Raw genomic sequence first — 20,931 nt, 5'->3', positions numbered from 1 at the left:
TCAAGAACCTTGCAAGGAAGAATATTGATGAGAAAAGTGGCAGTAAGAAAAGCCTCATCCAAAAACTTGAGGGGCATGGATGTATTTGCAAGTAATGCAAGACCAACTTCAACGATATGACGATGTTTTTGTTCAACATAGCCATTTTGTTGATGTGCATGTGGACATGAGACATGATGTGTAATACCAACTTTCTGGAAAAAGCTATTGAGTTTCTCATATTCGCCCCCAATCAGTTTGCATAGTAATATTTTTCCTATCAAACTTGCGTTGAACATACTGCTGATAATTAAGAAACGTTGGATAAAACATTAGAACACTTTTTGAGCAAATATATCCATGTGAATTTGCTAAAATCATCTGTAAATCTTACATAGTATGCATGTTTCCCAACAAAAAGAGGGGCATGACCCCATACATCAGAAATTTTTTGCTCCAAAGGAGCAGTGGATACACTGGTAGATATGGGATATGGTAACTGATGGCTCTTGGCCAACTGACAAGAGTCACAAACATATGGAGTACTTTCTGGGGTGTAAGCTATTTTATTCTTGCGAAGAACTTGTTGAATGACAAATGAAGACGGATGGCCTAAACGACGATGCCATGTAGAGGATGACGGCTTTATTGTGATGAATGCATGCTTGGCGGTCTCATGGAACATGAGCACCAAAGGGTAGAGACCACCATAGAAGGGGCCCCTAAACATAACTCTTCGAGTCTTTGTGTCCTTAATGAGAAAGAAAAAATGATTAAACTCAATAAAGCCATGATTATCAAGTGTAAATAGATGAATAGATAACAGATTTTTAGATGCACTAGAAACGTGAAGAATTTTGTTGAGATCAAATGAACCATGAGGGGTGCGCAACATTGAATGACCAATATGACTAATATTCATACCTGTACCCTCAGCATTGCGGACACGATCATGCCCATTGCACTTGTCATGGGGGGAGAGCTTGCTAATCTCGCTGGTGATGTGATCAGTGACACCCGTGTCAGTGTACCAGTTGGTGTCAACACCATAAGACGCAATGTGTGCACTTTTATGGCCACGATCGCCATCATCATTCTTGTCATTAGAATAACGCCACCAGCAGTCACTCGCAGGGTGGCCATGAATCTTGCATATTTGGCATTCAGTGTTGACATAGGGAGTGGGGGCATGATCCTGGCGACGCCCTTGGCACATGTAGCCACCATCATCAGAACGACGATCACGCCTGTCATCTCCACGACACTCATCCCGGCGCCAATTGCCATCACATCGGTCATCATCACGGCGGTCTCGGCGATAGCCACCACCATCATCATCAAGACAGTCATATCGGCGCCAGTTCTCGTCCCGGCGATCATCATCACGGCGGTCGCGGCGATCTCTGCAGTCATCATCACGGCGGTCGCGGCGGTAGCTACCACCACTACAACCGCCGCCCCCTCCTTGATAGTCTTGGCAACCACGGTCTGGAGCGCGGGCACGTGAACGGGAGTCATAGTCACGACCAGCAATGTTGACAGAGGAGGAGAAGGATCCAGTATCTTCGGAAGGAGCATTGCGCACATCATATGCATACAACTGATCATACAGTTCATCCAGAAAGGTACCCGGGTTGCCATTGACAAAGGTGATAAGCGCATTGTAGTGATCCTTGTCGAGGCCTTGCAGAATGTAGCTGAGAACCTCATTGTCCTCGATAGTCTTGCCAAGAGCAGTGAGTTTAGAGGCAAAACCTCTCATCAACGGGAAGTATTGATCTACAGATTTGGTGAGCTTCTTCGTCTCCTGAAGCTTGGTCCGGAGATGCTGAACCTTGGACCGAGAGGCTGATGCAAACATGGCATTGATAGGCTTCAGTTGTAGTGTTCATCCCAAGGACATGCGATAGGATGTCCGGGGAGAGGGAGTTGAGCAGGAACCGCAACACTTGCTGATCCGGTGCAATCCAGGAGATGTAGGCGGGGTTATAAATGGTGATCTTCCTCTTGTTCTCATCTTCAGAGTCGATCTTGTCAGGGGGTGCGACATCAGTGCCGTCCAGCAGCCCCATCAAGTGAGCACCGCGGAACGCAGGCAGCACCAACACTTTCCATAGCAAGAAGTTGCCACGGGTTAGGGTTTGGGCAGGGGGTGCGCCAAGGGTAGAGGCCAGAGCTGTAGGTGACGGAGGCAGAGCGGCTGAGGATGAGGACATGGCGTGGATGTTGTCGTCGGATCGGCAACGAGCACGATCGGTTGTAGGGTTTTGTCGTTAGATCGGCGGCGAGCACGATCGGTTGTAGATTGTTTGGGGAGCGGCGATCAGGAATTGATCTGGCCGGAGTCTTGAGGTCGTTGATGTCGGCGGCAGAGGCTCAAGGAGCGGCGCGGCAAGGTTGTGGGCGGCGGAGGCTCAATGAGCGGCGGCGGCGGTTTTGGGTGTCGTACGTGGGCAGCTAGGCATCGAGGAAGAGTCGCTCTGATGCCATGTCGATGTTTTGGGTGGAACCGTACCCTCGTGCGGTACGGGCTGCATGTTGATATAGACCGGGGAAAGCCCCTAGCGTGGCAATATAGGCTCGTATAGGAATCGGTGTACTACAACGTATTCCTATACGTACTTATCAGCTATTACATCTAACACACATGCCTGCCGTATAGCCGTACATATGCAAGTAGAAAGAGGATCAGAGTGAAGCAGAGTAAAAAATAAAAATATCACTATGAGCGGGTGCAAATATCATCTCCCGTAAGTCAACAAAAGCTGCCATTTTTCAGCTGTTCCGCCACGGGAAGTGGAAGCCTAGAGATTGTTCAGATCGGCAATCGTCGTGATGTTAAAATCAGTGGAATTGCAGAAGGTGTAATGAAAATCCAACATGAAAATATAATGTGAATTCAGTTTTGCATCAATCAAGGGACTACAAAATTCAGCTTTGTAATGACTTTTGATGCCAGTACTTTTGCCTTTTAGTTCACTCTATCTACTGAAATCCTGAACAGGCCAATCAATCCTTGCATCAGTCAAGGGAAAACCTCTTGCAATTAGTCCAGCCTTATAGCATTTCACTGAACCATCCGATTTAGTTTTAACCTTATATGCCCCATTTGCAAGTGAAGAAAGTTTCGTGAAGAAAGTCCTCGCTATCAAAACAATGCCTTCAGTAAAGTCATTGATAGACACAACCAATTAAGATCAAAGCTTAGATTTTCATTCTGAAAGGTAAGACTTTGAACTTCTCTTGTGTTGTCGCCCTCATTTGCAAGCCGTTACTACGAAGCCCAAACCACCAAGAAAGTCCTCATCGTTGCAAAGACTCGAAACACCATTACTTGTCATCGTGTCTCGGCTTCCATTCTATTGTCCATCTCTGACTTCACCATTGAACGAAAAAGACATGTCCCATGATGGAAACATATACCACAGCTTCGCGCCGCCCTCACACCAAACGATCGAAAGAAACATTGGCGCGTACAACCGAATCCCATTCGATCCAGCAATCTTCAGGCATGAGGCGTCCAAGAAAGTTCGCCGGTGGAGCCTTTCGGAACTCGACACTCTGGCCAGATCAAAAAGGACAAAGCATCCATCGGATCTTCGTCTTGTAATGAGAGGAACCCTAGGACCGCTGCCTTTATTAGGCAAAACGACGCCCCCACGCCATCGCCCGCCGACTTCCAAGATCATGTAGAAGATCTCACCACCACCCGCACCACATAGAGATGAGGGGCTTAGCCACGCAGAGCCCTCCGAACTAGGCACCGTGCCGCCCTCGCAGCCACAACGACGCCAAAGAAGACCAGGGCCGCCACCCTGGCATCCGACTCCGCCACGTGCACCTCGCCGTCCAGTGCCACCGATCTGCAGCAACAGCAGTAGATCCTGTTGTGTGGGGATGAAAGGCCTATGCTGCCACCCGTTGTGTAAGGAGATGAAGTCCTGCCGCCGCCATCAATCGTGTAGGCTTTGCCTAGTGGGCGAGGTGGGAGTGGTGGGGGCAGCAAGTGGGATCTGGATCGCCTGAGTCGCCCCTAGAGGGACGCGAGCGAGCCACCCAAACGAACACATATAGCCAGACAACCGTTTTTTGTGTCCATGACCGACTTAAACGGACCAAAATGAACATTTACTATTAGGGCATGTGCAATGATATCTAGTTAGCTGTAGCCCAGCCACAACCTCCAATTTGTTTTCCGCGTCGACGCGGCGCAACTTATCATCCGGCACCCAAGGCCGAACCCAATAGAAAGAGAGGCTAGCAGGGGCGCCGGACGGCTGGAAAATCGCCGCGGGCCAGCCTTGGCAGCATGATGTGCCTACATCTTCCCGCCAGTTCCTCGCCTACATCTTCCCGCCCTTTCTGCCGCTTCCCTCTTTGTTGCTGCTATATGAAGGCGGGAAGTGATGGAAGGGCCAATCTCATACCCTAGTTCTACAGATTTCTCTCTCACACATCTCACCGGAGTGGAAGACGCCAGAGGAGTACGCCATGGTCGCCAACGACTTTAGGTGCCCCAGCGACCCGAATGGTTTCCAGGCCAACGCCTGGCCATCCGCGCCTCCCTGAAGCCGCCACTGCCGTTGCCGATGGAGGCTGGCCGGTCCTGGTGGGAGAAGGAGGAGCATGCGAGCGTCTCGGAAGGAGAGCTCGGCTTGCAGCGCAGGCTCGCGGAGACTTGGAGGGGGCAGGGGCTTGCGGTCACGCGCAGCCCGCAGCGCAGGCGAGCAGAGCGCACGGGGGCGGGTGGCGCCTGCTAGATACGGCCGGGGCGTAAAGATAAAAGAAGAAAAAAAAAGGTAACCACTGGGTCCACCTGATTTCCGGGATATTTTCTGTCCGATCAAACTTCTGTACTATCTATAATCGGTTTTTCAATGTTCAGATACGACTTCTTCAGTACCAGTTTATGAAAATTCGGTAGTGTTGCTGTAAGAGTGCTTGCTTATCCACTCAGAGTGACATGTTCAGCACATGTCCAGAGAAAGGGAACGACAACCATTCGTTATTTCTCTCCGCCCCTCTACAGTCAACGAGCCTACTCTACCTGAAGAAAGAAAACGAGCCTAGTCGTAATGTTCAGATCTCCTTGCTTGCTTCGCAGCTGACTAGCTTAGTTTGCAGCTCGTCTACTCCACCCTCCACTTTCAGCATCTCCGGGAAACTGCAGGTCTTCTGTAGGTTCGTTTTAATCTTTTCTCCAAGATGTGGTTCATCAACCTGCTCTCCTGCGATCCGTTTATTCTTTTAGATTCCCCTCCTATTTCTTGAGATCTAAAAGTTAGTCGCGCTTCCTAGTTTTTCAGACCAATGTCCATCATGCTGAAATCGAGTACTAATCTTCAAGAATAACGTTTTAAGAATTAGTGGGCATGACTAGAGTAAGGAGTATGGAGTCTTGATGCCCAACTTATTTCTTGAAGTATTGCTTCCGTTTTCTTTCTTTCTTTACAACGCTAATCCTTATGGTATGTATAAGTGTTTTTTTTTTGCGGGTATATGGTATGTATAAGTTAATGCATGTATTCAGTTTCGTGGAAACTTGATTTCTGTTGGCTACCGCTTGGGAAGCTCAATGCGATGGTTTCATCTTTTGAGGTCACTGGTGCATCACTGGTAACATGTAGCCCAGTGGATTATGCCACCAATTGGTATTCCGATAGGCGTTAGCGGACTTAAGTTTGGCAATAACCATTGACATTTGATGGTTCAGACTTCAGACGAAATGCAAAGTAGAAAACATATGATGGTTCAGACAATATATGGTTGCATATATGCCTGTATCCTTTTTTTTTTTGCGGAAACATATATGCCTGTATCCTGTATGCTAGTATATCGCTATTGTTTTGGAGTCCTATGAACAGATAAAATGCAAACAGAGTATCTTCCCCGTTCGACGGCTCGGTAGAAAACTTGCGATTCCTAACAGGCATTCCTTTTCAGAATGGGTGCAATACAACTGACAGCTAGTTTTTTCAGTTTCATATAGTTATCAGCTTATCACTTCGGTTAAATCGCTCACTGATAAGTTGCCACACCACAACTTGTTTAGGGAACCATGCACTCAGCAGAAGGCGGAAAATGATTTCCATCATTTGAGAGTGTTTGCGTAATTAGAAACTTAAAAATGGACGGTGAATCTAGCAGGCACGATAACCAGGAGATCACACTACAAGAAAAAGTTGCAGGACCACGCAAGCTAACATTGCAATATTTAAATGACATCACAAACAGCTTCTCTGCTCAGCAAATACTTGGTGTAGGTGGTTTTGGTGTGGTATATAAGGTAAGAGTAAAGCATATAGTTTTCGTCTTCTCAATATGTAATTGACCAGAAAACTGTATCCATACTAACAAGAGACTCGAAACAGGGAGAGCTACCAAATGGAGGACTGATGGCTGTGAAGAGGCTTAAGGTGTTAATGCCGGGCTCTCAGAAGCAATTTGAGAACGAGGTTAATCATCTTATGAGTCTTAACCACCCAAATATAGTGCGATGTACAGGCTATTGCTATGAAACACAGAATTTATTTTTAAAATACGATGGAATACCCATTTTTGCTGAGACGGCTGAGAGGTTGCTTTGCTTGGAATATATGCCTAACGGAAGCCTCGATAAGCATCTTGCAGGTATGACAGTTAATGATATAGCATATGTTGTTTCCAAAATTAAAAAGAAATCTTTTTTTTCGATATTGCAATTTGTGTGGTTTGTAAGCATAGCTCTTACTAAATTAAGATTGAGGCTTGCTCGTACAGCCCCCTCCCCGAACTCAACAAAACCCAACCGGTATTGTTTAGGCCCATGTCTAAACCGAAATCCAAAACTCAATATGTCCACGTATAGGTATACAGTCGTCGCAAGACAGTTCGGCGGGCACCGCAAGACAGTCCTGTGCAAACACCACACGACAGTCCGGCGCGAACACCACACGACAGTCCGGCATGCAAGATAGTCCGGCTAGTCTCGTTTCCAACGCGATGGACAGTCTGGCCGAATTGCACCGGACTGCCTATGGCGGACTGTCTGGCCGTTCACGCCGCCGTCTAGCCTGCACGCCGCCCCAACCATACCGGTACGGACCTACGAGGCATTGCCGAGGCTCGTGTCGCCCAACGTCGCCTCACAGTGCCTCGTGGCCGCCCATCACCACCTTGTCGCCCCTCCTGCCCGGCGGCCACGACCGCCACCGCGCGGACGAATCGCCACCAATAATCCACGTACATACATAATTATATACATATGTATGTGGCATATTCATACAATTTAGTTGAGTCATACGGCAGGGCTACGTATACCCGTTTAATATTAAACGAAGGGGTTGTTAGCGCTACATATATTTCTGTTGTAACATCCTTGTCACGTGTGGAGATATGTTAGTTTAGTTTGATAAGTATCCTTGTAACCGATCTGATCTGTTGTATAAAGATCAGATCGTTCCCTAGCTTCTCTCACACGTGAACAACAACCATGTACCTATCTTGCCGTTGTCGGCCTATATAAACACGAACCCGAGCCCGAGACAAAGGGCATCGATTCCACCCAAATCTAACGAGGTATCTTCACATGGTATCGAGCCACTCTTCCACAAAACCAATCTATGAGCCTTCCATCCTCATCCATCGCCATGGCCAATCCTCTCGCCAAGCCGAGGAACGGCCGAGAAGCTCACGAGGGACAACTTCCTCCCGTGGGAGACACAAGCTCTCCCGGCGATCCGTGGTGCTCGCCCGATGGGGTACCTAGATGGAACCACCAAAGCACCGCCGGCCACCCTCTCCGTCGACAAGGATGGCGAGAAGAGCGAGGTGGCCAACCCCGCCTACGAGGCGTGGATGCGAGACGGACCGAACGTCCTTTCCTACCTGGTGAATTCTCCGTCCGGGGAGATCATGCTTGTCCGTGATCGGCATGAAGACATCGTCTCGCCGTATGGACTGCAATAAGGTCCATGTTCGCCACCCGGCCGAGGACCCGCATCGCCAACCTCCGGGTCAAACTCGCCAACACCAAGAAGGAAGGGAAAACCACCTCCCAATACTTCGCCCGGATGAAGGCGATTGCCGATGAGCCGGCAGCCGCGGGGCGGAGGATAGAGGAGGACGAGCCGGTTGAGTATCCGCTCGCCGGTCTCGATGATCCCTATAATCCGCTCTTCGCAGCCATTGGAGCCAACCCCGACATCAAGCTAACCGTGGGAGAGCTGTACTCCCGGGTGACCTCCTACGACAATCACATGGAGATGCTCGGTGTCCCCACTCACGGTGGCTCGCCAACGCCGCCGCGCGAGGACGCGGTGGACCACGCCGGGGTGGCCAAGGAGCGCCCCGTGGACGTGGTGGAGGAGGCCGTGGCTATGGCCGTGGTCGAGGCCGCCGGCAAGGAGGCGGCAATGGTGGACGCCGCGGTGGCGGCGGCGGACGTCATCAAGGCAGCGGCGGCGGCAACGACCGCGAACTCATCGTCTCGCCAAATCTGCGGCAAGGCAGAGCCATCCCGCTCGGAAGTGTTGGCACCGCTACTCCGATGATGAAGAAGAAGATCGGGAGAAGGGTGTCAACGCCGCCTACGGTATCGACACCAACTGGTACTCAGACACCGGCGCCACCGACCACATCACTGGGGAGCTTGATAAGCTCACCATGAAGGAGAAGTACAACGGCCACGACAAGATACAAGCGGCCAATGGAACAGGTATGAACATCGACCATGTTGGTCATGCATTCGTTGATTCCCCATCCAAAAAATTCCATCTATACAATGTTCTTCATGTTCCATGTGCCTCAAAAAATCTTGTTTTCGTCCATCGCTTTACTTTGGATAACGGTGTCTTTGTTGAATTTCACCCGTGGTTCTTCTATGTCAAGGATCGGGTCACGAAGAAAATTCCGTTTAAAGGCCGATGCATCCGAGGTCTCTACCCGTTGGTATCATCATCATCAAGCACGAATAAACAAGCTCTTAGCGCCACCAAGCCTTCGGCTACCGGGTGGCATGATCGTTTAGGACATCCTTCGTTCAAAGTCGTTCAAAAGATTCTTAGGAAATATGATCTCCCTTTTTCTAGCAATTCTAGCATTGAGTCGGTTTGTGATTCATGTCAAAGAGCAAAAAGTCATCAACTACCTTACACAAGGTCCACTAGTGTGTCAACCTCCCCTCTAGAACTTGTATTCTCGGATGTTTGGGGACCTGCACCATCCTCTCGTAGGTCGGTTTTCATACTATGTAAGCTTTATAGATGACTTTAGTAAATTTTTATGGATATTTCTTCTCAAGAAAAAATCTGAAGTATTTCGGGTTTTCAAGAATTTCCGAATCTTGTTGAACGTCAATTTGGTAAAAAGATCATTGCCATACAAACCGATGGGGGCGGTGAATATGAAAAACTAACTCCCTTCTTTCAAAGCATCGGCATTTCTCATCATCTCTCATGCCCTCATGCCCACCAACAAAATGGCTCCGCAGAACGGAAACATCGCCACATTGTAGAAGTTGGGCTTGCTCTTCTTGCCAATGCATCCATGCCATTAAAATTTTGGGATGAAGCTTTTTCTACCGCCACTCATCTCATTAATATGCTCCCCTCCAAAGTCATCAACTATGAAACACCTATGGAACGTCTACTCCACCAAAAACCCGACTATGCATCTCTTCGTGTCTTTGGGTGTGCCTCGCCGGCCCAACCTTAGACCCTATAACCAACGCAAATTAGCCTTTCGATCTAAGCAATGCGTATTCCTTGGTTATAGTAATATGCACAAAGGTGTGAAGTGCTTAGACGTCGCCTCTGGCCGAGTGTATATCTCCCGAGACGTTGTGTTTGATGAAACAGCTTTTCCCATTCTCCAAACTTCATCCCAACGCCGGAGCTCTCCTTCGCCAAGCCATTCTTCTACTTCCGGAATCTCTTCGGAATTCATCGGAACAACTTCCCGGGGAGCAACAATGTACCGATCTAACACTCGATGTTTCACCTTTTGTTCCCATAGTGTCTCCGCGGAGTGCACCGACAAGATGCGGGAGCAAATTTGGAGCAAAATGGCTCGATTCGAGCTCAAACGGTGAAAATAGTGATATGGGGCAAAACGACAGCCTCCGGGACAGATCCCGATGATGATTCCTCTCGCGATCTCCGAAGATTCCGCCCGCGGATCGGCTCTCGCGTCGGGATCCGCGCGTCGGACAGGCGATCCGCCTCGATCTCACGCAGGCGAACCCACGTCGTCCACGTCGACGCCTCCCGCGGTGACCCAAACGGCGCCTCCGTCCGTGTCTACACGCGTCGCGCCCCAGCTCCACCGCCCGGGCTCACGCGACCCACGCCGAGCATCCGGTCGACCAACCGGCATCGTTTCGCGCGCGAAGCGGGCCAATCGGTGGCTCTCCCGCCCGTGACAGGCCAATCATTGGGCCATCATGTCGCCAGGAGGGGCGCGCTTCTCCACCACGATCCTCTGCACAGGCGCAGCAGCAGGGGGAGCCAGGGCCAGGATCTTCTGCGAATGATGCTCCTGTAGCCGAGCCTGTGTATCGCACCAGGCAACAAACTGGAAAACGCAAGCCAAAGAGGTATACGGACGGTACAGTTCGCTACGGTCTCTCTTGCATTTTCGAAGAACCCGCTACGTTACAAATTGCACTAGCTGATAAGAATTGGAAAAATGCTATGAATGATGAATATCATGCACTTGTAGAAAACAAAACTTGGCATCTAGTACCACATAAGCAAGGCATCAATCTTATAGATTGTAAATGGGTATATAGGGTCAAAAGAAATGCCGATGGAACAATAGATAGATATAAGGCCGGATTAGTAGCTAAAGGTTTTAAACAACGATATGGCTTAGATTATGAGGATACTTTTAGTCCTGTTGTTAAAGTTGCTACTATTAGACTTGTTCTAGCTATTTCAGCTTTCTAGAGGATGGAGTCTCGTGCAATTGGATGTAAAGAACGCGTTTCTTCACGGTGTTCTGGAAGAGGAAGTGTATATGAAGCAGCCACCGAGCTATGAAGATCCCCGTGCACCATTTCATGTGTGCAAACTTGATAAATCTCTCGTATGGTCTCAAGCAAGCTCCAAGAGCATGGTTTGCCAAGCTAAGTTCAAAGTTACAAGAGCTTGGTTTCCTAGCATCTAAGGCTGACACGTCACTCGTTCATTTACAATAAGTCAGGTATCATCATCTTTGTGCTAGTATATGTTGATGACATTATTGTCACAAGCTCCTCAAACAAAGCAATTACTTCACTTCTCAAGGACTTGAGTTCAGCTTTTGCACTCAAGGATTTAGGTGACTTGCATTATTTTCTTGGCGTTGAAGTTAGAAAATTAAGTGATGGTGTTGTACTAACCCAAGAAAAGTATGCATCCGATTTATTGGCTAGAGTGGGAATGAAGGATGCTAAGATAGCACCCACGCCTCTTTCATCATCGAAAAATTGTCGGCCTTTGAAGGTGATGCACTTGGACCGGAAGACGGCACAAGGTACGAAGCATAGTTGGAGGACTTCAAGTACTTAACTCTTACCCGGCCGGACATTGCTTTTTCAGTCAACAAGGTATGCCAATATTTACATGCACCAACCACTGTTCATTGGACAGTCTGTGAAAAGAATATTGAGATACATCAAAGGGACTACAAGCCTTGGTTTGACATTTAGAAAGTCTTCTTCCACATTAGTGAGTGCTTTCTCGGATGCTGATCGGGCAGGTTGTGTAGATGACAGAAGATCTACAGGTGGTTTTGCTCGTTTATTTTGGTCCTAACTTAATCTCTTGGAGTGCCGTGAAAACAGGCCACAGTTTCTAGATCAAGCACGAAGCGAGTACAAAGCTTTGGCCAATGCCACAGCTGAAGTAATTTGGATTGAGTCTCTACTTGGAGAACTTGGTGTTCAAAGGAAACGAGTATCCTGTTTATGGTGTGATAATATGGGAGCAACCTATCTTTCCGCTAATCCTGTTTTTCATGCAAGGACAAAGCACATTGAAATTGACTTTCATTTTGTAAGAGAAAGAGTAGCAAACAAATTGCTTGAGATCAGATTTATTCCCTCGGGGGATCGGGTGGCGAGATGGTTTTACAAAGGCCTTACCAAGCACGGCAACTTGAAGAGTTCAAGCACAATCTCAACCTTAGAAAGGGTTGTGATTGAGGAGGGTGTTAGCGCTACATATATTTCGTTGTAACATCCTTGTCACGTGTGGAGATATGTTAGTTTAGTTTGATAAGTATCCTTGTAACCGATCTGATCTGTTGTATAAAGATCAGATCGTTCCCTAGCTTCTCTCACACGTGAACAACAACCATGTACCTATCTTGCCGTTGTCGGCCTATATAAACACGAACCCGAGCCCGAGACAAAGGGCATCGATTCCACCCAAATCTAACGAGGTATCTTCACAGGGGTATCAAGCGATCTCAGCCGTTCTTGTATTTAAGTTTGCTTTGAGTTTAGTGGAGGGGGTTGTACCGGAGCAAACGCCATTAAGATTACCTATTTGTTCACATGTGCACTCTCCTTTAGAAAATACATTTTATTTTTCTGGAAATACCTTTCTTGGAATTCATTGCTCTAGGATACTTGTTCTTCATTAAGACAATCAGAGTGTAGTTTAGCAAATTCTTGGAGTACTACTATTGGAGGTTGAGTGGGTGTAGTATCTTTACTCTTATAAAGATCTTTTTTAAGTTACCAAGATATTAATTACCGCAATTATCATATATTTTATGTAGTAGATATATGTATGTTAAGTTTCGATTAATTTTATATTTTATATAGTTTTACATAGTTTATTTATTTATTTTGCATGAAGTTAGGGATTACGATGACACAAAGATTTGAACAACTCAAGCAATGAAAGAAAATTCCGTAGCAGCACATGGGAATTATAGCTAATGTCATTTTAACTGTACTAGTAACCGTAGTTTGATTCCATTAAGCAATATTTGAACTTCGTTTGCCTTGTTCGTCTTGATTCTGTGCATAAGTTATTTTGTAGAGCTAAATGAGGCAGTTCCGTTAAATGATATACAGATCAATTAATATATGATGCTGATGCTGATAATATTTGTAGAACACTAGAACTTTGCAGCCTGGCCATTAATATAAAATATCAGCACAACAATATATATTTTCAAATACTTTTTTGTTGAACACCCCTCTTTTGGTTACACATGCAGATGAATCATGTGGACTTGATTGGCACAAGCGCTACAAAATAATTAGTGGGATTTGTTATGGTTTACATTACATTCATAAGGAGTGGCAAGTTAATACTCCTATAATTCACATGGACCTAAAACCAGCAAACATATTACTTGGTGACAATATGCTACCAAAGATTGCGGATTTTGGTGTGTCACGACTTTTTGGTGAACAACAAACTCGAGCTTGCACTAAAAGTCTTGATGGAACATTGTAAGTTAAATGCCCCTTGATAATCGGTTGTTTTTTAGTTGCAGTTACAAGCCTTTTCTTTCAAGTTCTCTTAACGCTTCAAAGTTTCATTTTGTATGCTGCGGTGCAGTGGTTACATGGCACCAGAATACATAAACAGAGGCATAATAACAACTAAGTCAGACATATTTAGTTTGGGTGTGATAATCATAGAGATAATAACAGGGCAGAGGAACTACCCTTGGCCTTCTTCTACCGGAACGTCGTATCATGACTTCATTGAGCTTGTAAGCAACTGTGTTTCAACACTCAAGATGGAGGTTGTTTGTGACAGAGACAATGGTATGTTTTATCTTTGCATAGTTTGATTTTATCTCTCTGTGCTAATTTGAAGGTGCTTAAAAATTGGAGAAAAAGGTCAGAAGCAGCATCAGTAGAAACAGACTACCAACAAATAAGAAGTTGCTTGGAAATGGGTCTAAGCTGCTTGGAAACTGACCCAAAGAAAAGGCCGGCGACAACAGAAATTATTGAGAGGCTTATTGGATGGGGAAGCACCAATTTTCATGTCGGCAGTGATGAAAAATCATCAACACTTCAGGTGTGACCATTTAATGATAATGCACTGTAGAATATATTGTATTTGCTAGCTCTTTATTTTTTCTTTTAAGGAAACTAGCTAGTGTGGAACGAATTTCACATCACCAAAGAAGATACAAATTTTCTATGAGACCTTTTACTCAATACACCAGTAAGACAACAGATCTAGTGTTGAACATTCAAATCGAATTCAACGCTGGAGGAAATTTGTCCATATGTTATTCCTTGCTAATACTTGGAGCTCTTTTTACGCAGATTACGTCTGACCCAAGAGAGATACTTGTGATCAATCCCCGTGAGCTCCAGTTTCGTTTGGTGTTTAACAAACAGGGGCGTTGCCCTGTACACCTAACTAACAATACAGTGGAGCATGTTGCGTTTTCGTTTGGGGTGAAGAGGGCGAGAAACAGCTACAGCATTGAACCGACTAGTGGCTTTCTCTGCCCACAATCCACATTTACTGTCTTTGTTACACTGGAAAAGGTGCGTGAGTACATGGATTGCAACGATGAATTCCTTGTACAGACCATCGTAGTAAGGGGAAATAGATTCACACCTAAGCATGTCATGGATGATAGTTTCAACATGTCAAGCAATGTGATGCACACGGAAAAGCTGACGGTTGTTTATCTGCCACCAGCCCAATCGCCAAACGCATTATATGTAGTAAAATCATCACATCCACAACGATTAAAAAGCTTTTCGGTAAGTTCCTTCCAACAAAAATTTCAATCTATTCTAATCAGGGTACTCAATGGAAGTGCAGTTCAACTGATACCTTAAGTAGTTTTCTGTTCCTCTTTCCCTGCTTATGGAAAGCTAACTCTGTCCAGCTACTTTGATCCTCACTCTACTTTGATCATGTTTAAACTTTATGCCCCAGGACCAAGAAAATGTGGACACATTGAATATGTGCATATGTCAAGATCTTGGATTCTCGAAAGGCAGGCCTATTGCAGCCTGTCTTATCTACATGTGCCTTTTACACTGGAAATCATTTCAAGCTGGAAAGACTAATGTTTTCGAGCGTATTATTGCGACCATGTTCAGTACTGTAAAGGTAAAAATCACCTACCATTTGATATTACAGTTTTAATTAAGTAGTTTCTCTATACACGACTCACAAAAAACTCATGGCTTTACGACACTGGGGTCCACGCTCAACCAATTAGTTCTAGCACTTGTATACATGTGTATGGGATGATTCCTGATTTGGCTTCCTACGCATATAGTTCAAGTAAGTGCAACCCGCCTCAGTTCAAAAAAAAAAGTGTAACCCGCCTTTGTTTACCTGTATGATATAAATTCAAAACGAAATGCTATATCTGGACAACAAAACTTTTGTTGGCTTCAAGGAGGGGACTGACCTGAGCCGCCATGGGCGCAGTTCCTGCTCTGATCGTCAACTCTGGAGTCATAAACCTCACCTTGCTAAGCTGCTCCTAAAGAAGGTTATGACGTTTGTGGGCTGTGCAGGCATACACCCAGTAGGGTATCCAACACTCCGCCCTCAAGATGGGTGATATATGTCTATCATTCCCATCTCGTCACAAGCAAATTTGCATTCCTTAGTCCCTAATCCTTGTGTCAAGTAATCTGTTGTCCAGAACTCAAATGCTTTAGCTATGATGCCAGCATCTAGTTTCCTTGATAACCTATCTATTTCCACATGCTTTGTTCTGTCTTACTGAACTGGGCTGTTTGCTGTACTTTTGGCATACTTGTTATCACACTACACATTCAGACTTCCTTATGTTAACACTTTCAATCTGCTTACCCATAGCATTTTACTTAGCCCTTGTGACATGGCTCTATACTCAGTTTCTGCAGTTCATTTTGAGACCACAGGACGATTCTTGTTTCTCCATGACACCAAATTCCCTCCAACAAACACACAATTGCCAAAGGTTGATCCGCAGTCATCGAAGCTGCTTGCCCAATATGCATCAGAGTAACATCCACTTTAAGGTGTCCATTACTTCCGGACATAAGAACTTTCCTTGGAGTACCCTTTAGATACCTTACGATTTGATGAACAACCTCGAGTTGTCCACTTCTGGGTTCATGCATATATCTGCGTACTGTACTTACTGCATAGGCAATATCTGATCTTGGGTCGCACAAAGTATATCAATCACCCAACAAGGCTCTGATATTTCTCCTTGTCCACTGCAGCACCAGACTGAGCTGTTAGCTTATGATTGTGACCAATGGAAGCTGATGTTGTGTGACATCCTAACATGTCTCACTCAGAAGATCCAACATATACTTTCTTTGAGACAATGCTATGCCCTTTTTCGATCTAGGCACTTCTATTCCAAGAAAGTTTTAAGTTTTCCAAGGTCTTTCACCTCAAAGGCTTGGCTTAGGCACCTTTTTAGTCTTGAAATCACCACCTTGTCATCTCCAGTAATGATAATATCTCCGTTGAGCCTGTTGAAAACTTTTTGCAACAGGCGAGCTTTATAGCGTTCCACAAAGCCATCTGGCTTGGTTTCTTTGTATATCCATTTGCAAGTGACACAGACTGGTTTAGGAGGTAAAGGCACATTTAGCTGCCAGTCACCAACACAAAAATCATTCCTGTATATTTTTGGAAGCTCAAGAGAGAAGTGATCACGAAGAGCCTACATGATGGTTAGAAGGATGACTGAGTATTAGATGAAACTGTGGAACGACAACTGCAATGAAAAGGAAAATCATCTGGATCTTGCGCAGGAGAGTGTGACATATATGGCAAGACACCAAACTAAACCTCACCACACTTATTCTAAAGACGTGGTGGAGTGGAGGCTGAAGATTGATGACATAGAAAAATATAACTTCGTCCCAAAAAGGAGCAAGGACAAAGGAGGAAACAACAAGGGTACGAGCTCTCTCTTTATGATCGATATGATGCACTCAGAAACACCATCATTCTTAGCATGATCACTAGGACATGAAAGTTGAGGAAGAGTAGCCTCGGAGGAGAGAAACTCATGGAAAGCGGTAGATAAATACTCCCTCTCCGAGTTAGAACAAAAAAATACATGCAGAAATAACATAGATTTTTCGTTTTGTTGCAATTCTATGTACGTAGGTAAGCTCAACTTCTTCCTTTCCATTCCACAGGCCCAGGTCAATGATATGCTAGCATACTGGCTCTCCAATTCATCAACATTACTTCTGCTTATACAACGAACATTGAAAACAGCTACAGAAGGTAGATTCAATTCTCGGAGAGGAATAGTTGATATGATAATCACGGTAAAACATCTTCTCTCCAGTTTTTTTACTTTTGGTGCTCTAGATTTATAGTATGAAATTTTTTTAATTCATTGCTTGTTAAAACAATAGAGAACTCGATCTTCTGGTGGTATCCAATTGATTGGTAGAAAGGGTGATCTTCAGCAAGTTGAAGCCAAACGTCCTGCTCTGGTTTTCAAGGGACACCTTACAGGTTTCCTTGAGAAGGTTTATGGAATGATAAGAGACACTTTGGTGAAAGAGATATCTCCATTGCTTGGGTGTTGCATCGAGGCATGGATAATGAACTATAATGCATTTCCTTTTATAAAGAGATCAACATCAGGCTTTCCTTTTGCTGACACTTTTTATGCAGGCACCTACAATAATATGCCAAGCACTGTTTGACCATTGGCAGAGCATTGTGAATATATTAACAGAGTACTTGGGTGTTTTGAAATCCAATTATGTATGTAACAAAAGTCTGATTTATTCACACACCATTTTTTAAGTAACTGCGCACATTGACATGCCTTTTATTACTATATATGCAGGTCCCATCATCCTTAATCAGCAAGATGTTCACTCAAGTCTTCTCATTTATTGATGTCCAGTTGTTCAATAGGTAAGATATATCTATTCCTGAGTGCCTGTACATCATTATACACTTTCAAATAAGATTCTTAACTATTAAGATACTTTGGACTGAAAAAATGAAAGATAGTTATCAACTTATGATGCTCCTTATCTTGTAGTCTGCTCCTATCTGAGTGCTGTTCGTTCCGCACCGGAGAATATATCAAAGCTGGATTAGCTAAGTTAGAACAATGGTGCACTTATGAGACTGAAGAGGTCTGGATGAATTGTCTATCCCTCCACATTTTCGATCTTCTGTAATTTGTAGGCTAATGATATATGGTGCACATAGTATGCAGGATCTTCCTGGGAAGAAATGAAGCACATTAGGAAGGCTGCTATATTCCTGGTAAGTGCTCTATACTGACTGGTCTTTGGTATGCAAGTTGCAGAGTGGATATAATGTAACAAATTGTATTATTAGACTATGCGTCGAAAGCAAAAGAAAACATTGAAAGAAATCACCTGCATTGTGTGCCCTGTAAGTGGTATCTGAACTATGTTAAGTGCTCATTATCACGTCTGTTGGATGTGACATGTCACTAATGTTGTAAGGTTTCAGGTGCTTAGCATACCTCAGCTATACCGCATCTGTACGATTTATCGGGATGAGAATGGCTCCAGTGACGATTCACCCCTTACTGATGTAAGCTCGTTCTAATCCCCACTGGCAGTGAGATTTATGCAGCATCAGCCACGGTGTCCATATTTATTTATCACTAAATTTTGGTTCTTGATGAGTAAAAACGTGAATGTAGGTCCTCTCGAGTATGGAAAATCTAATGACGGACGCTGTGAATGATCCAGTGGACTATTCTTTGTTGTTGGATAATGACTCAGCAAGGTTAGTTCTCCAGTAAGAGTTCAATATAGATAACTAGAGTTTTCTTAATGGCTTCCCTCTGAACCGTTGTTCATGGCATTTGTAACTGCAGCATTCCATTCACGGTGAACGACATCCTGAAGCCGATGACAGAATTCGAGTTCACAGATGTCGATATGCCACCTCTGATCCGGAAGAATCCTTGTTTCAACTTCCTGCACCAAGGAAAGGGCTGACATGACCGGTCCTTAGAAATTGCAGATCTCCGCTGTGCATATATCATGTACGTACCACATGCCTTTGTTTTATTCTAAAAATCGATAATCCGTAGTGCAATATCTGATTGTTTGTATCTTTTTTGTCTTCTTTATTTCCACCCCAAACTTGTGTTAAAGATGTATGGTAAGACGCTTCTTGTCAGGACACCTAGCTGTTCAACTTGCAAAAACCTCACCCTTGAGGGTCACGAGGTTTTTCACAGGACCACTGCTGGTTCATTTAAGTTCTCACCGTGTAAGATGCAGCAACAGTTGATGTGTTGCGTGTCGTTTCTTTCAAGGTCCGTCCTGTTAGATCTCTCTATCGAGGATTCCAGGATGCAACCTAGCATCGTTTGATCTTCCTGGGTAGAAATTAGGTTCTCTAGGAGAAGACACCCACACCGGAGGGGCAATATGGTGCCAAAAACCATTGATCATATTTTTTCTTGTCGCATATCATGTAATTTGTACTATCATCTTGGTACATTGTTATAGTACCATTTACAAAAGAAGCGTATATCTCCGTCTGTATTGGGTATTGTTTTTCTGAGAGAGAGAGAAAGAGTCTGCAATTGGCATTGGATCCCACTAATTCTCCGAAGAATGGTTGACAATGGGGTGACCTCGGGTGCGTTTGTTCTTTGCTAAGATGGGCCATAGCTCAGCTAGCCCACGCCACCTTGCGACACCTGTCTTGGCTAGCCATTTGGTTGGCACTAACCAAGCTAGCCTAGCTTCTAAGGCCTTCATTCGGTTGATATTGAAGGTCTCAACTGGAAATGTTCCTAGGGTTGAAATCTCCAAAATGACATTTAAAAGATCCTTCAGCTCGAAAAGACCTAAATGGTCTAGTTTCGTATACGTACTTCTATGTTTTGAGTTATCACGTGATGATAACTGTGTATCAGAATAAATATGAAGTTGCACCAGCTTTATCTTTTGTATCATCTGTAAATGACACTCATATATTACTGGAAGAAACTTCAGCAATTCAATGTCTATGTTGGTTTCATATCTAACCTACTTCAACTTACTTAGGACAAAACGCTTTGATGTTGATATTGTTGTTGCTATTAGGTATAGTGTGCTTATTTATCAGGATATAGCTAATAAGGAAGCACTAAGATCCAGGTATTGTCTCGCCAATAATGCAATGACGAGCTGGGGCAAGGAGCAGGGACGACAGCACACGGCGGCCACAACTCCAACCTTGTGTCAATGGCGGCAGCGAGTACAGAGGCTGCAGTAACCCTAACCCTTGGCAGCGGCACATGAGGAAGAAGATCGAGCAGCGGCAGGTTGCAAGCAATGCGATACGATCAGGGAAAATTAACCGCTTGGCTCTTTTATCAATGATTACGATTTGACCCTTCAATTCAGGGTACTCCCTAGTGTTTGGTCTTGGTACTCCAAAACATCTGCATTGAGCACAAACCAACCCAGGGCCGACATGTGAGCGAGCGACAGGCCCCGTGAAGCTGTTTTTTCTTGAGAAGGGGCAGCTGGCCAGGCATGTTACCGAGCAGAGGTTATTGCGGTCGAAGCATCTCCGGGAATCGGTAGGCGGGCCGGATATCCCGGGCCGAAAGCAGCCCAGCAAGAGAACGAACTGCACCACGTCGTAATTTAGTACCACCTCGGCAGATTTGTACGGGCAGCTCCAGCTTAAATACCACGGTATGAACCAGAACTTCGCCGAGGAAAGCATGCTCGTACTCCGAGCCACTGTCGAGGCAAAGGCTGTTGCGACATACCTTCTGGCTGGGCCCCTCCCCAAGGGCCTGTAACCCCAAGGTCGTTAAGTTGTGTGGGGGGCCAGAATCGGAGCAACATGTCCTTTTTTTTGTTAAATATATTCTATACTTTCCATGCTTTTGAAAAAAAAAACATGTGGATGCTTTGCTCTAAGCCCGGGGTGTTTAATCTACAGCTAGATAATATGTCAATGCCATCCTTAAAATAGGCTTTCCGCCTTACTCTAAACGTGTTTGATGAGAACC

The 20,931-nt window shown here is 45.2% G+C and overlaps 1 pseudogene; it reads left to right on the top strand.

Annotated features, from left to right (window-relative positions):
- Nucleotides 1-6,106: 6,106 nt before the first annotated feature.
- LOC124683681 lies at nt 6,107-18,544 on the top strand (annotated as a pseudogene).
- The last annotated feature ends 2,387 nt before the right edge of the window (nt 18,545-20,931 follow it).

This window comes from Lolium rigidum, chromosome 1 (genome assembly GCF_022539505.1).
Source record: "Lolium rigidum isolate FL_2022 chromosome 1, APGP_CSIRO_Lrig_0.1, whole genome shotgun sequence".
Lineage (NCBI taxonomy): Eukaryota > Viridiplantae > Streptophyta > Magnoliopsida > Poales > Poaceae > Lolium > Lolium rigidum.
Note: the sequence above shows the minus strand (reverse complement) of the source record. Positions and strands in the feature narration are given on the sequence as shown.